Source organism: Ostrinia nubilalis, chromosome 13 (assembly GCF_963855985.1).
Source record: "Ostrinia nubilalis chromosome 13, ilOstNubi1.1, whole genome shotgun sequence".
Taxonomy (NCBI): Eukaryota; Metazoa; Arthropoda; class Insecta; order Lepidoptera; family Crambidae; genus Ostrinia; species Ostrinia nubilalis.
The window spans coordinates 11478935-11496386 of NC_087100.1; the positions used below are offsets into that span (position 1 = coordinate 11478935).

At 41.3% G+C, this 17452-nt stretch overlaps 1 protein-coding gene across 1 annotated transcript in view; it reads right to left on the reverse strand.

Moving 5' to 3' along the window:
* Positions 1-9864, reverse strand: part of LOC135077327 (supervillin-like) — a 296862-nt gene extending 286998 nt beyond the window's left edge. Inside the window, exon 1 of the mRNA XM_063971855.1 lies at positions 9711-9864. The gene's annotated coding sequence lies outside the window, so the exon portion shown is untranslated. The remainder of the gene's footprint in view (positions 1-9710) is intronic.
* Between the last annotated feature and the right edge of the window lie 7588 nt (positions 9865-17452).

A 17452-nucleotide genomic window follows, 5' to 3' on the forward strand; every position in this document is an offset into this window, starting at 1 on the left:
AAAAAAAACAAGTCTCGCAACTCAGTTGTTCTACGGTAAAAAGTTGTGAGATCCATGTAATACCAAGTCCAGGCCAGGAAATCTTTAACGTTTTACATAAATTATTGACTTGGCCATCGCACTAAATAATTTAATTTACACGTGTTTTCATGCGATGGCCAAGTCAATATATTTATGTAAAACGTTAAAGATTTCCTGGCCTGGACTTGGTATTACATGGATCTCACAACTTTTTACCGTAGAACAACTGAGTTGCGAGACTTGGTTTTTTTGACAAGTATTGTTTTTGATGGGATCTCATTTCTTTTTGTATTTTGTAGACAGCAGTTATGTATCTAGAAAACTGGACCGAAATTGAAAAATTTTACTCGACTTGGCGGTTGCACTACCGTGCCCCCAAATATTTTAGTTTTTCCTCGATTCATACACCAAACACTACTTATATTCCAAATTTAAAGCTTCTAGGTCTGCTAGAAGTGCCTTAGAATTTTGATGATCGGTGAGTCAGTCAGTGAGTGACAAAATTAAGAAACTTTGACCCGTTATAATTCTTAAACTGCTGCACAGTGTGTTATGGGACTGTATAAACGGACATTCTCAATGATTTGATGAAACGTATAGAGCTCAGTTATACAAACATGATAGTAAAACTCCCGTTTGAAAATTCCACGTAGTTTTCGCGGTATCAAAATTCAAAGTTACCTATTTTTTTACTTCAAAATTATGCAAAAATATTCTCACTCGTTAACTAATAACATTTAATTCAGAATTGTTATAATACTTCATAGAGCTCTTAAAACTACACGTAATAAGCGTATAAAGTGCTTCGTAAACGCATTCAGTTAATTAGGAAAAATGATTTTAGTGATTTTTGTTTTTATTTTTTTTCTCAAATATACCTTAATATATGCAAACATTTTTAATTGCAAGATATAGTCTGATATTTAATCTAATTGTATAACAAAAATCAGCTTTAAATTCCGTGATATATTTGAGAAAAAACATAAAACGTCTTAATAAATTTTTTACGAGTCTAGGGTCGACAATTTTGGAAGGAATAATTCATGTCTAAAAAGTTTCAAATCCCGCCTGTTATGTGCATAGTGTTGAAGGTTCTAAAAAGTCACATTCACATTGTTTTTAACCGACTTCAAAAAAAGGAGGAGGTTCTCAAGTCGAGTCTTTTTTCTTTTTTAACACTCTTATATTAACTTAAGTTGTATGTAAGTAACTAACTAAAAAAGTATGTAAACAAATCTAGGAAGTCGAATTTATCCTACCTTTAATAATTTTCTCATCGATTTGAAACCTATGTAAATCGAATGTCAATACAATAATTTGGTACAATCGAGCTGATGATATTTAAACATCCAAAAGAAATATTGCTATTAAAAAGTGATGGGAAATTTACAATTCTATATGGCGCATATTTTCAATTTGATTTTCCTCAAATATATCACGGAATTTAAAGCTGATTTTTGTTATACAATTAGATTAAATATCAGACTATATCTTGCAATTAAAAATGTTTGCATATATTAAGGTATATTTGAGAAAAAAAATAAAAACAAAAATCACTAAAATCATTTTTCCTAATTAACTGAATGCGTTTACGAAGCACTTAATACGCTTATTACGTGTAGTTTTAAGAGCTCTATGAAGTATTATAACAATTCTGAATTAAATGTTATTAGTTAACGAGTGAGAATATTTTTGCATAATTTTGAAGTAAAAAAATAGGTAACTTAGAATTTCGATACCGCGAAAACTACGTGGAATTTTCAAACGGGAGTTTTACTATCATGTTTGTATAACTGAGCTCTATACGTTTCATCAAATCAATGAGAATGTCCGTTTATACAGTCCCATAACACACTGTGTGCTGGTTCAAATTGAATGAAATTTGAAATATACCGTGTCTTTACAATGCCTGAATAGCTAATGAAAATTCAGCCTTCTAGTTTTATCCACAACGAAGTTACAGGCGGTCGAAAATGGCCTGAATTGCTTCGAGAAAAGGATGGTACGGCCGTGCCGCTTTTTTGCTCGACTTGGTGGGGGCACTGCCGTGCCCCCAGATACTGTGAAATAAAATACAAGCAACGCCATCTATTGAGAGGCAGAGCTAACTTAATCATCTGTTCAACTTTTTGACACAACTGTAGATAATCTTACATCCAATCCAGCTAAGAATTTCACACTTGCCATAATTTTCAAAAACAGTCCAATTTCACAACTCGCCGAACACATCTATGGAGTACGCGTTCTTTCACTCGATGCATCGCGTGCTAAACTATCTCACACTCTAATTCACACGTTGGGTATTACGAATACTTATATCGATGTTCCACGCATAGATCCGTATTGCTGGTGAACGACCGATGGTCGCAAGAAACGAGATAAATAGCGCAGAAAATAAAAGTGGTACAGGGCACCTTCAATTCAATGTCAATGACGTATAATTTTTATTGTTCAGCCAAAATAGTTTCAGAGTCAATAAGAGACGTATTTGAAAGCCATTAGAAAATTCGCATGCAAAACAATGTTTTACACGAAATTCTGCACAATGAAATGTGCATCCGATTCTACCGTGCGATATCTGATTCTAGTGCTTCTAAAATTATCTACAGCTTCTTTGACACTTTTTGGTACAATACTAGTGTTTTAAGGAGATACCATCTCATTCACATCTTCACTTCTTCAGTGATACAATTTACATATTTACAACACCCCACGTAAAGATACCTTTCTGAAAGCTGCTGGATAAAATCATACCATTCTATAGTTGGTAGACAAATCCCACATCATGCAGTTTATTATCAAATTTCCTTTCCAGTAAAATATTTTATTACTGTCTATTCGACAGGAAACTTGGTTTTTAAAGAGGCCAAAAACGTCCTTATTCCCATTTAGCAAAAACCACGGACGCCATACTTGTGCAATATAACTGTCGTGAAAACTGAGGAACATTATCCACCGCCTACGGTTTACGTCATAAAAGGATCCAATTACCTACAAGCATCTTGGGTTCGGATTTATATAAACGGTGACGACAGATAGGATTAATCATCTGAGAGAATGATTTGCAGTATTTTATAAATCATTTTCGCTAGTAACTGTGTTACTACGAAATACCATGTTTTGTGTAACTATTAATAGTAAACCAAAATTCTAATACAAATGGAATTGTATTATTCCAAAGGTATTATATTACGAGACAGAGTGAATTCAGTTTAAATTATATTGGGAGAATTCAACCGAAACTCTTCAAATAAATAAGCTTTGATCCTTGTCCAAGTGAAAATTACGTATTCCATTTAACTTAGCTCTTCGCACACAGTCAGCAAGTGCAAATAACTGTGTCTAGCAAATTGCTTGACATAATCAAATATTAAGTAACATTGGCGTCATTATTTAGCAGAAAACTGTCACTTGAATATCCTACTCCCTTGGTGATAACAGCATGTATCACGTGCATGAATGTGGGAGCACGAGACATAAGGTGACCTTATTTATTGTATTGGTCATCAGATGATATACAGAAAACCTTTGGCCCTAGCACAACTTTCTAGTGACAGATAAGGGAGATTGCTTTGGAGTCTCCAAAGCATACCCTGGGCATAACGCTTCTATCGGGAGAATATACAACAATGGATCCTTCATTATGCTGTACATAAAGGGTACTCCTCATGGATGTGACGTTTTACTACTAGGGACACTTGACGATGAACAATGGATACCGCCACAGTCAAGGGTGTCCTAGATAATTTGTAGTCATGGCGAAGACATCAAGTATGCGTAGAGGATATTTTAGATTGAAAAAGCAATAATCGATGACGCAGAAATATTTTCGAAAGGAGACAACACGCTCGTGCCATTGTGACGACTTAAAAAGTCAAGATGAATGTAGGTCAAGTTCAGAGCAGGTTCAATAGTAGACGTCCAGTAAGAGATGTTTGGTAATGCTTACTTACTATTACTAGCGGTATAGCATAATAATGTAAGAAAAATAACTAAGTTGTTACATAATTAGGAGGATTTACTTTTAATACGATTAACGCAAAACAAAAACAAATTAAACGAAAGAGAAAATACACACGACACACGAGCTGTTACCGTCTGAATAATTTTCATCCAGATTATGAATACAGAAAATGTGTATAGCATTTTTAAGCAAATTGAGCTTGTTTAACCGAGTCTAATCTAACTTGGACTAAAGTTAGATAGGTTTTGGACATATGCCATTCCCATCCCATTGTGCTTTTTGAAAGTTTTAAAGTTACGAATTGCAAATTTAGGAAATATAGGATTGATTGAATGGTGATGACGTCAAAAATATCAGTCTTTATGGATTGTTTGTTTATGATTATTAGATAGTTAGGGTTTATTACTATCATAATGAGAAAGGAGCCACTCCCAAGTAAATCAAGCAGGTGGAAATATTTTAACGAACACATCATTATTCAGGCCACATCAACGCTCTCCAGAAAGTGAATTATGGAGCACGAGTAAATTCAAATTACCTCAAAGAGAAGTATTACGCGGAATACCAACATCATTCAAAATAAAAAGATATTATCATAAACATAAATCATGGCTTTAGGGTGTATATTACGTAAATATCATATTCGTTATTGTTTTTACACGGAATGAATTTTAATGTATCCAAAAACAGTATAACATAATTTGCTTGACGATTAATTCGGCCCTAAATTAAGACGATAATAATCGACAGGTTTTTTGATAACGCTGAGATGTAACATTTTATGAAATGACTTTCATAAAAAAAATAAGAATATACCGCAAAAACAGTCTGCTTTTTGAACCAGTTATACCCCTAAGCTACTAAATCCCATCAAAAACAATACTTGTCAAAAAAACCAAGTCTCGCAACTCAGTTGTTCTACGGTAAAAAGTTGTGAGATCCATGTAATACCAAGTCCAGGCCAGGAAATCTTTAACGTTTTACATAAATTATTGACTTGGCCATCGCACTAAATAATTTAATTTACACGTGTTTTCATGCGATGGCCAAGTCAATATATTTATGTAAAACGTTAAAGATTTCCTGGCCTGGACTTGGTATTACATGGATCTCACAACTTTTTACCGTAGAACAACTGAGTTGCGAGACTTGGTTTTTTTGACAAGTATTGTTTTTGATGGGATCTCATTTCTTTTTGTATTTTGTAGACAGCAGTTATGTATCTAGAAAACTGGACCGAAATTGAAAAATTTTACTCGACTTGGCGGTTGCGCTACCGTGCCCCCAAATATTTTAGTTTTTCCTTGATTCATACACCAAACACTACTTATATTCCAAATTTGAAGCTTCTAGGTCTGCTAGAAGTGCCTTAGAGTTTTGATGATCGGTGAGTCAGTGAGTCAGTGAGTGACAAAATTAAGTAACTTTGACCCGTTATAATTCTTAAACTACTGGTTCAAATTGAATGAAATTTTAAATATACCGTGTCTTTACAATGCCTGCATAGCTAATGAAAATTCAGCCTTCTAGTTTTATCCACAACGAAGTTACAGGCGGTCGAAAATGGCCTGAATTGCTTCGAGAAAAGGATGGTACGGCCGTGCCGCTTTTTTGCTCGACTTGGTGGGGGCACTGCCGTGCCCCCAGATACCCCTACAATTTGCAGCTATTAAGATGCACGACGTTTTGAAAGCGAATCGTCTAAATATAATGTGTAAAACACGTAATGGCCGATAATACATCGTGTCAATATTTGCACGGCTCATAAAAGTAAAGATAGACGCAAACGACCTGCTGTGGACTTTCCTCTCCCTATCTAAAGTTGTTGCTCTGTGTAACTCCTTTATGTAACTTACCTACTTCTTTGTTTGGAAACTGAACTGGTTTGATCGTTTTTATAGCCATCTGTATCGGTGATGTGACCTGATCCACTGACTCCACTTGACCTGGAGGCGTTAACTGGTGTTTATCAATGATGGATTAACTATCTGATGCATCACATTTATCAGACATTTAAAGAACATTCTAGTGAATTGCGAAAATTCAAAACATCAAACATTCATCGGACATTGCAAAATATAATCAGATACAAATGATGGCGATATCGTACAGATGTATGTCACATGAAACCAATAAAGATGATAAATATGATAACGAGAGCGTATTAAATATACGAACAGAATACAGATATAGGGCACTCGTGTATGATGTTGACGAAAGAATTTGGATTATCATTATTATCAATATTAAAATTCTTTAAAGATGGCAATAAAAACATCAGGGGAATCTTAACTTCTTGGTATTGCTTTAGATTGAAATGATACAATAATTACAAATTTTATATTATTTTCCCATCTGCGAAGCGTACCTACTAACAAATTAGTAGTATGAGACTTATAAGATTAAACAAAAGCCCATGTCAATCAAAAGAATGCAAAAATTGAGCGGAATTTTTCGACAACAATAATGGCGTGCTCGAAATTATGGACTTTGTTTTTATGGAGCATTGTTTGTTGGTATTTTTAGAATACCGACGGTCATATTGGACAAGTGTCAGGGTGGCTAATGGCTTACACGTCACCAGGAGTGACAGACAGGGATGAAGCTCTATCTCATCAAAGGCTATGTCTCTTTCGCAATGTGCTTCGTTCGTACCCTTGGGGTTGGGTTACTCATTCCTAGAAAACCTAATTTGATACTGATAGGGTTGAAATTGCGGTAACGGTCAATTTAAAACTTCGATCGGATATACTTACCGTACTCTGACAATATGGGCTGGTAAGTAGGCAAATAAGTTAGATACGTCGTTAATATGGTAAGGTTACAAACAAATTCTTAGCGACAAAGTTGTATTGGACATTTCTTGAGGCTTTAGTTTTTATGAAGTTCGGTAATCAAGACCTCAATACGATCGCCTTGGAACATCTCGTTTAATTTATACGAATTATAGCCCAATGGTGACCGGTCCGGCACATTTTTGGCTTTCGGCATTGGACATCGAGTGCTCTGTCCTTATTCGGTACGGCACTCGCTAAATTAACGGAAAATGCATTCTACTCGGTAATCGATTTACACGCCTGTCCGGCAATAAATTCTCCAGAGAGTTATAGTTGTCTAATTGCCTTATTCGAGACGCAAGAGTGAACTTTTGTGGAGTTTATTGTAATGCTGATTACGCTCGTAAAAGATGAATGCCTGGCTTTGTGTCGTGGATCACAAATGGTTTGCTTTTCATTTTGGTTGCATCTTATTCTATATGTAATATTAATTACAATTCGTTCAGGCGGTTCGACGGCTAAAATTTTAAACCTGCTTTGTTTATAGGCTTAAAAATTAAAAGCGACTCATTCAGTTACAAATAAAGGCCGATCGCTAGCACGAATATAAACCGGTGTAATAATGTAGTAAACTCGAGGCAACACAGCGAGAATTGTGGCAATTTCTCTTAAGCTTCGGCTTAAAAAACTAATGTATTCAAAACAACGCATGATTCAACCCGACCCGAATCACGTGTATTTTTAGATTCGCACCGTTGACAATTATTTTCGCCGCTATTTGTAGTTCGGACAACGGAGCTGCAAGTGTGAGATCCGCTGCAACAAATGTACGAAAGTCTGCAACCAACATAGCCGATGTACTTTCTAGTTTCTACATTCTTAAGCGCTTAGTTCATGAAGCGGAAATCGAAAAAGAACAGAAACAAGAAGTTCCCTGTACACATTGTAGATTTATGAAAAAAAAAACGCTTCATATCTTTAGGTACAAAGCTATATGGGTCAGTGGGTTGCAAAAGATTAAGCAGACGGATACGATTCCGTATCAAAGTAAACATGACAATGCGACCAGATTTGTGAGGCCTGGATTGTGAATCATCAGACGTGCATCCATTGTTCAACAATGGGGGAAAGGTATGATGAAAATATGACAAATTGCTTTTCTGTGAGAATAGGAGAATTGCAAAGATGTCGTAGTATTAAATGACTGACCCAGTAAAAGAACGTCAACGACTTTGCATGAATGCTTTTTAAGCCAAAATTGAAATCAAACAAGACACAGGATTATATCTGCAACCTGCCACTTTTACTATAGTTTCATTTAATTTGCGAATGACTTTTTTTACTTCCATACAAGTCAGTGTCCAACACCAACATGCATCATCTGAATTATTTTTACGATAACGTATCTAAAGTGGTTGTTTTTGATGAGCATAATCGCTGACTTGAATATTGCATGTAGCTAAATCGCCACCCTGCACCGATTAATTATGCAAGATAAGATAGCAAGTTAAAACCAAACCACACTAAGTTCATTGCCTACCAAAACTACATATCGAATATCGATAATCGTAGAGCCTTTGACTCGCAGTCGTATCACCTAGCAGATTATTCCAGCGACCTCGATAAAAAGTTGCGTGCTAGAGCCACCGCCTGGATATGTGTGTCATCATGATTTCCAGTCTCCACGTTACGTTCTAACACCAGAAGGCAGCTAGAATTCCATGAATATTCTATAACGTTTTGCTGTTGCGATATCGACACATTATACAGGGTGTCCATGTAAGTATGGACCATACAAAAAGGTTTGATTCTACGGCTCGAAAGCAACAACAACTCCTCCAAAAAAAATTTAATGTTTTCATAGAAATTGTGTTTTTTTTTTGAGAATTTGGCTACTGTTTCTGCAGGAAACTTGTTGCATTTGCATAGTACAGTAGAGTCAATCCTTTTTGTTTGTTCCATACTTACAGGGACACCCCTGTATTCAAATTCTAACATTTGCCCGTCAGATAAGCCTTGAAGTAACTCCAGCACACTTAAAAGTTCAAACATACCGGTACTAATTGATTGATTTATTACTAGCGTGTGATTAATGCAGAACGTGCGATCGTTAAAATCAAGCACGATTTTTTATTTATGAAATGCACCCGACTTTCGGCACGTATGCACTTTGGATGATACATCCCTGAAGAATCCAGATGCTCTTTGAAAAACAAGTAAAAACCGTAATTTTTGCATCACTGCATTCAGTTTTCCTTCTCTTGTTTCAATAATATTGATTGTAAAATGTAGCGGATGTACTGAGTTGAAAGTAAAATAATTGGGTCAAAAGCTAGTGGTATACACGCTAAAGATATTACTGTTGAATGTTTAATCATTTTATTTTCCATTATGGAGCAATTAAGTTCATTGACATAGATGTAGAAACAACACAACATCTCCATTTAAGTGTTTATTGCATTGTATCCATATAGAGATCGCCCACGCATAATAAATTTATTATTACTACAGTTAGAAACGATTTAAAAGCGCAAAAAATATAAAATAAACTCATCCATAATTACCTGCTACGTACGAGTAGTTTTGTTTATAGTAAGTAACGGTTTCGTGGCTAACAGTATACATAATGTATTTTATAATAACTATTGGCTGTTATTGAGAAATATGTTCATATTGTTCATGAACTAAAATTATATCCCCTAAAAGTATATTCACATGCAAGTATGGAAGGTAATTAGCAGTAACTTAAAACTTGCATCGCCGAACGAATACAAAAAATCCAATTGAATTTCAAATTGATTCATTCAAGCCACCATGAAATCGGTAACTTTCAACTGACCAACCAAATTGGTTCAATGATGACCGTTACATAATTTAAACTGACCATTACAACTTAAAAAAGTTAACTTAAAGATTAAAAAAAAGAACAAAACTGAAAAAGAAGTTACCTGAAGGTAAGAAATGGAGGTAATTTCCAAGATGGTGTAAAAAATCACACAAAACACAGCACTTGGTCCTGTATTTAGGTTTCTCACAATGGTCAAGGTACCAGGGGGTCAGAAAACGCAGGAGATATCGAATGCACCTGTTAGTGCGGCGCGAGGAACGATACTGGCGAGGCGAGCACAGGCGCACGCGACACGTCACGCGGAAGCCGGTTCTGAACCGGTAGACTCGTACGAAAATCGCGATGCATTCGCGAAAAAAACGAAATTCGAGATGAAGCCGAATTAAACAATCCGGCGAACAAAAAATACAATTCACTGCAACCGCAGATTAAAATTGCAAATACTCATATTGAAGCCAACATTGGCGAAGCGTAGCTAAGTGTCATTTTTCGAAGAGTTTTAGAACAGTTTATGGAGATTAAAGAGAAAGTCCGCGATGCTAACATGACATGAAAATATTGAGCCATAATGTAGATTGATTATCATATCAGACAGGTTCTCTGGTGTGGGCAGGCAGATGTATGTTCGCTTCGACGATAAAAACTCTTTCCATTCAAATTGATGCTTAAAGATCATTGTACAGATAATGCTAATTTTGAACTAATCGACAAACTGATTCCTAATGTAGCGAACAATATTGTCAAACGTTAATATAATATTGAAGTTAAATAGACATTATAATACATCGCATGACTTCATACTTATATTATTGAACGTGTACTTTGTTATCATAACAACTGACTTTGTTAGTCATTCAAGTCAAAAATAATTTTAATTACACTGTTCGACCTTGCGTGTATTTGTGATTTGAGACAAATTGCTTACGTTGATAAGACAAAACAAGACAAAACCAATGACTTCACTATCACCACTAATCTTGTTTGTGTTATAAATACATTCTGCTTTATTGAGAATATAAAATTTATTCAAACAATGATAAACGAGGATTATATTCCACGCCAATAGAGTTCTCATCAAGTTCAAACAAAATGAAAAAATACTGGTGACATAATGACAAATGACTGAAGTTTTTTATGTTGCTCGAACAGGATAAAGAAGAGGCTACAGTAAGCAAATCGTAAAACGAGATGGATGTTAGTTTAAATAAAAAACATCGAAAGCCTCTTTTCGGCGTATTCCTGTTCATGGTTTTCAATTTGTATTCATGATTACACAAATTCATGGAATATTTTTTCATCTTTCCCTCCATTGACATAGCTTGATTGTGAAACATCCCATGGGCCGCGCTGTCATATTTTCTCCTCAACCCCCGAGAGAACCAAACTTTCCAACATCTGGGGGCACGGCAGTGCCCCCACCAAGTCGAGCAAAAAAGCGGCACGGCCGTACCATCCTTTTCAACCGACTTCAAAAAAGGAGGAGGTTCTCAATTCGACCCGTATGTTTTTTTTTTTTTTTTTTTTTTTTTTTTTCTATGTTTGTTACGCGATAACTCCGCCAATTATGAACCGATTTGAACAAATCTTTTTTCGGCGTATAGGTAATACCTCTGTTAGCGACGTCAATAATAGTCAAGATTAATGTTGGCAGCATCATGTCAAATAGTGCAAACTAGCTAATTAATCTGTTTCGTAATTAAGAAAATGAACATGAAATTTTCGCCAAAAAGGCAATACCGTAGCGAAAACCATCAGGCTCTCTCGCTTACTCACTCGGTAGGCCTCTTTCTTGCATTATCTGATCTCTCACTTCCACAAAATAGCTTCTCTTTCACACTTTTCTGGAAAATCTGGAATGTTCAGGAAAAAATAGAGAAGAAACGAGACAGAAATATCGGACCTCTCGCTTCGAACATTCTAGAGCGTGAGATAGCAATATGTTTTGTCCTTGTCTTGCACGGATGGTCCGTTGCGCGAGGCAATACCGTAAAGAGAGCCGTTTTAGGTTTTTTGTCAATAACTTCGCCAATTTTGGGAATTTTGTGATGAAACTTTTTGTATAATGTAGATAATTTAATTACGCATCTGTAGAAAATAAGAAACCATTGTAAAACTACCTGCCAGTTGGAGAAAATTAGCAAAAACTGTGGATTTCCCGAAGACAGGGATAGCAATAGCATGTGAAAGCGGGATGGAGATAGCCGCTCCCCATAAATACGGAATGAACCGCTCCAGCTGGCATGTTCAGTTCAGAGAACAAGTGCTCCAAGCAACAAGTGATCTGAAGAAGCAAGAACTGAGAAAAGGAAGCGAATAATAAACGCGAGAAGTCTCAGCAAGTGAAATAGTGGTTTTATTCCTGCAAGTAGCACCTACTACGCCTGACATAGTAAGGGCAAGCTCTCAACGGCAGTCATCATCGTCCGGTCAGCGCTCTCGAACACACACAAACGCATACAGTCCACTGCAGTCCACCACATTTTCCTGGTCCTTCGAGCCGGATCACCACATTTTCCTGGTCCTTCGAGCCGGATTACGGGAATAGCGAAGATGCCTGTCACCAGGTCGGAGAAGCTACGAGGTGCCGCCGCCGCGGCTAGCGCCGCCGCCGCAGGGAGAATTACGTCGCCGCCGGTTCATGGAGGAAGTACTCCGACGGAAACCACGGATACTTCATCAACGCTGACCCCGTATCCCGCCGGGGGCGCGTCCTCACCGCGCATCGCCAGGGACCACGCCGCGCCGGCTGTTAGCACCCGGGTTATGGGAGAGCCCGGCGTGCATTTGGGAAGAGGGGAACCAGCACCGCGCTCCTACACAGAGGAGATAACCGCCGACGTCACGAAGCCACACGAAGCACTAAGGGCCCGTATCGCGGAAGCAGAGAAGAGACGTGCCGCCGCCGCCGCCGCCGCCGCCGCCGCAGCCGCCGCCGCCGCCTCCACGCCCACCGCGGCCAATGTTGCCGCCGCCACCGTCGCCGCCGCCAACGCCGCCGCCGCGACTCCCGCGACTACGGTGACCACCGTGCCGACTGTTGAAGGACAGTACGCGCCACCCACGCCGCAAGTGCATGAACAAACGCCGCGACTGTCACGAGTGAATCAGGACACGCGCTCCGTCCGCTCGTCAAGAAGAAGGGCAGAAATAGAGGCCAAATTAAGAGTGGCCCGCCAGGAACTGGAAGTTGCCAAAGCGGAATTGGAGTTGGCCCAATTGGATTCCGACATGGAAGAGGATCCAGAAGAAGTGCAGTACAGGCAAATGCAGGTCGAAAATTGGTTGGACCACTCGAACACCATCGCCGAGAGGGTCCCGCCGGAACTACAACCGATACCGCCGCCGCCGCCCGCCGCGCCGCTGCCGCCGCCGCCACAAGTTCTACCGCTGCCGCCGCCACCGCCGCCGCAAGTGTTGCCGCCGCCGCCGCCACAGCCGCTACCTACGGAAGGGAGAACAGACATTCAAGAGTTAGCCATGGCCATCACCAAGCTGTCACAGAGGGCAGAGGGTGGCCTCACGAGACAACTGGTCGACCTCCCAAGTTTCAATGGCGCATGTGAAGAATGGCTCGCGTTCAGAAGGTCATATGAAGACACCGCGCGCTCCTTCACGCCGGCACAAAATTTGGCGCGACTACGAAGGTGTCTCCAGGGACACGCGAGGGAGGCAGTCAAGAGCCTCCTGTTCACCGCCGAGGATCCAGAAGAGCTAATGAAGAGCCTGGAGGTCCGGTTCGGCAGACCTGGAGCCATAGCCCTGGCGGAGTTAAAGAAGATGGAAAGGCTGCCAAGGGTCAACGAGTCATCAGGGGAGATCTGCATGTTTGCCAGCCGAGTCCGCAATGCCGTGGCCACCATCAGGGCACTCGGCAAGACAGAATATTTGTGCGCACCAGGGGCCGTGGAGTGTCTAATAGAGAAGATGCCGCCGACCATGAAGTCTCGGTGGCTGATGTACCAACGCGAGCGCCGGGCAGAGGGAAAACCAGCGCTCGAACTCATGTATGACTTCATGGAAATTGAAGCAGATATTAACAGTGATTACGCTCCCCCGGAAGTGTCCTGGGACCAGAAGAGAAATATGTTCAAGAGGCCGGTTCACCAAGTCCAACAAACAGAAGGACGCCGTGAAGAACCGAAGACTGACGCGAAGAAGTGCCCAGAGTGCCGTGAGGACCACTGGTTGTACGAATGTAAGAAATATAAGGAAGCTAGTGTTGAAGATAAGTGGGAAATGGTGAAGAAGGCAAGAATGTGCTTCAAATGCCTGCGCTTCAAGCACTCAAGGAACACGTGTCGGGCACAACCATGCAAGAAGTGCATGAGATGGCATCACATCAGTCTTCACTCAGAGAAGCCCGCAGCGGCGAAGACTCAAGAGAAGCCCGCCGAAGGAGTTGTATCGTCGGTACACACCACGAGCTGCGGAAAGGCCTACTTGAAGATGACGCCGGTGAACCTCTACGGGCCCAAAGGGACAGCAAAAGTGCTCGCGCTCCTGGACGAAGGGTCCACCGTCACGCTGCTGGACTCATCAGTGGCAAAGAAGATTGGGGCGCAAGGAAAGCCGGAAGCCATCACCATCGAGATGGTCGGGGGGAACGGTATGCAGAAGAGCAACTCCCAGAAGATCAACATGAAGATCAAGGGGGTCCATTGCAGAAATAAGCTCAACATGGAAGCAAGAACTATCGACAACTTGAAGCTGGCGAAACAAGGGGTCGAAGAAAGAATGCTTCAAAAGTGTAAACACTTACAGAAGATCAAGGACAAGCTGGTCTACGACAAGGAAGAACCACAACTACTGATCGGGCAAGATAACTGGGGGCTCATAGTCACACGGAGACTACGCAAAGGGAAGGCCTCCGAACCAGTTGCCTCCTTGACCAGCTTGGGATGGGTCTTACACGGATGCGACGCCGGAGGAAGTGTCCCTGTCAAGTTCGTGCACCACAGCAGGTTGATGGAAGATGAAACAGAAGCCCTGGTCCGCCGGCACTTCGAGATAGAGTCGCTCGGGGTGCAAGCACGTCGGCCAAGTAATGACGCCGACAAAAGGGCACTCGACGTCCTAGAGAAGACCACGAAGAGGCTACCAAATGGACGGTTCGAGTCTGGGCTGCTGTGGAAAAATGAAAGGGAAACTCTACAGAACAACTACCATCAGGCACACCAGCGTCTCATCAACATGGAGAAGAAATTGAACAAGGACCCAGCAGTGAAGACTTCATATGAAAAACTCACCGGAGAAGAGAAGAATCCCCAAGTTGTTGCCACATTGAAGGTCATACCACAAGTCACTCCGGACCCGAAGAGATTCTCCGACTGGACTCGACTGCTACGCAGTACAGCGCGCATATTCCAGTTCATCGACCTGCTAAGAAGAAGAGTAGCGGAAAAAAGAAGTGTCCACATCGTCAGGAACCGAAGATGGAAGAAAACACCGAGTCACGTTCCCCGGGAGAAGAAAGAAGAAAAGGTCTTCTTAACGCTGGAAGATAAGTTCATACATAGGGCAGAAGAGGAGCTTATCAAGAGGAGCCAGCAGGAGAGCTTCTCCAAAGAACTTTGCTGCCTCGAAAAAGGGAGGCCATTGGAGAACTCGAGCCGACTAAAGAAGATTGACATATACCTGGATGGCCGCGGAATCCTAAAACTGAGGACGCGCACCAGGAAGATTGGTTCGGGAGAAGGACGAACCAACCCGATCATACTGGACGGGAAAAGTCAAATCTGCCGGCTCATCATAGGGTTCTATCACAAACGGTTCTACCATGGCAACTCCGCAACGATAATCAACGAAATAAGGCAGAAGTTCTGGGTACTCGGCTTGCGCAGCACCACAAGATGGATCACACATGGGTGTCAATGGTGCAGAGTCCACAAGGGAGAGCCTCAAATACCACCCACCGGAGACTTGCCGGCCGAACGATTGCAGCATCATCAACCACCCTTCACCTGCACAGCAGTAGATTACTTCGGCCCGATGCAAGTCACGATCGGGAGGAGAACTGAGAAGAGATGGGGAGCCCTGTTCACCTGCTTAACGACCCGAGCGATACACCTGGAGCTGGCTAATTCATTAAGCACCAGCTCCATGATCATGGCCCTGCGAAGAATGGCTGCACGAAGAGGGACGCCGAAGATAATCTTCAGCGACAACGGGACTAACTTCGTGGGGGCCAATAGAGAATTGCAAGAGGCCGCCTCAAGGGAAGGAATCACATGGCGATTCATCCCACCTGGATGTCCGAATATGGGAGGCGCCTGGGAAAGAATGGTCCGCTCGGTAAAGACATCATTAATGACCGTTCTTAAAGAAAGATCCCCGCCAGAAGAGGTCCTGCACACGCTCCTCCTCGAAGTGGAGCATATCGTAAACTCACGTCCCCTTACCCACATCAGTATGGATCCCGAAGACGAAGAAAGCCTAACGCCGAACCACTTCCTCATCGGAAGATCCTGCGGAGCAATGGCGCCGGGCGTATTTGAAGACCACGATTTCATCGGGAAGGCGAACTGGAGGACAGCGCAGCGCTTGACGGACCACTTCTGGCAAAGGTGGCTGAAGGAATACCTGCCAACTTTGATGCCGAGGAAAATAGCCGGCCGGGAGACCGAAGACCCTCAAGTCGGCGACGTCGTATTAATAGTCGACGCGACGCTACCAAGAAACACTTGGCCACGAGGGGAAGTGCTGCGAGTGTATCCTGGACCGGACGGCAGAGTAAGAATCCTCGACGTGCGAACACCCGGAGGAGTGCTGCGGCGACCGACGCGACGAGTGGTAGTCCTGGTTCCTGCCAAGACGTCGCATCCGGAGGAAGGAGTGCTTCGCACTGCGGGGGAGAATGTTAGCGACGTCAATAATAGTCAAGATTAATGTTGGCAGCATCATGTCAAATAGTGCAAACTAGCTAATTAATCTGTTTCGTAATTAAGAAAATGAACATGAAATTTTCGCCAAAAAGGCAATACCGTAGCGAAAACCATCAGGCTCTCTCGCTTACTCACTCGGTAGGCCTCTTTCTTGCATTATCTGATCTCTCACTTCCACAAAATAGCTTCTCTTTCACACTTTTCTGGAAAATCTGGAATGTTCAGGAAAAAATAGAGAAGAAACGAGACAGAAATATCGGACCTCTCGCTTCGAACATTCTAGAGCGTGAGATAGCAATATGTTTTGTCCTTGTCTTGCACGGATGGTCCGTTGCGCGAGGCAATACCGTAAAGAGAGCCGTTTTAGGTTTTTTGTCAATAACTTCGCCAATTTTGGGAATTTTGTGATGAAACTTTTTGTATAATGTAGATAATTTAATTACGCATCTGTAGAAAATAAGAAACCATTGTAAAACTACCTGCCAGTTGGAGAAAATTAGCAAAAACTGTGGATTTCCCGAAGACAGGGATAGCAATAGCATGTGAAAGCGGGATGGAGATAGCCGCTCCCCATAAATACGGAATGAACCGCTCCAGCTGGCATGTTCAGTTCAGAGAACAAGTGCTCCAAGCAACAAGTGATCTGAAGAAGCAAGAACTGAGAAAAGGAAGCGAATAATAAACGCGAGAAGTCTCAGCAAGTGAAATAGTGGTTTTATTCCTGCAAGTAGCACCTACTACGCCTGACATAGTAAGGGCAAGCTCTCAACGGCAGTCATCATCGTCCGGTCAGCGCTCTCGAACACACACAAACGCATACAGTCCACTGCAGTCCACCACATTTTCCTGGTCCTTCGAGCCGGATCACCACAACCTCAAGGGTGGTCCCATTTAAATTAATTAAAAAAAACAACCCCCAAGGGTGGAAAATTGGGGATGAACTTTTTTATACGCAATATCT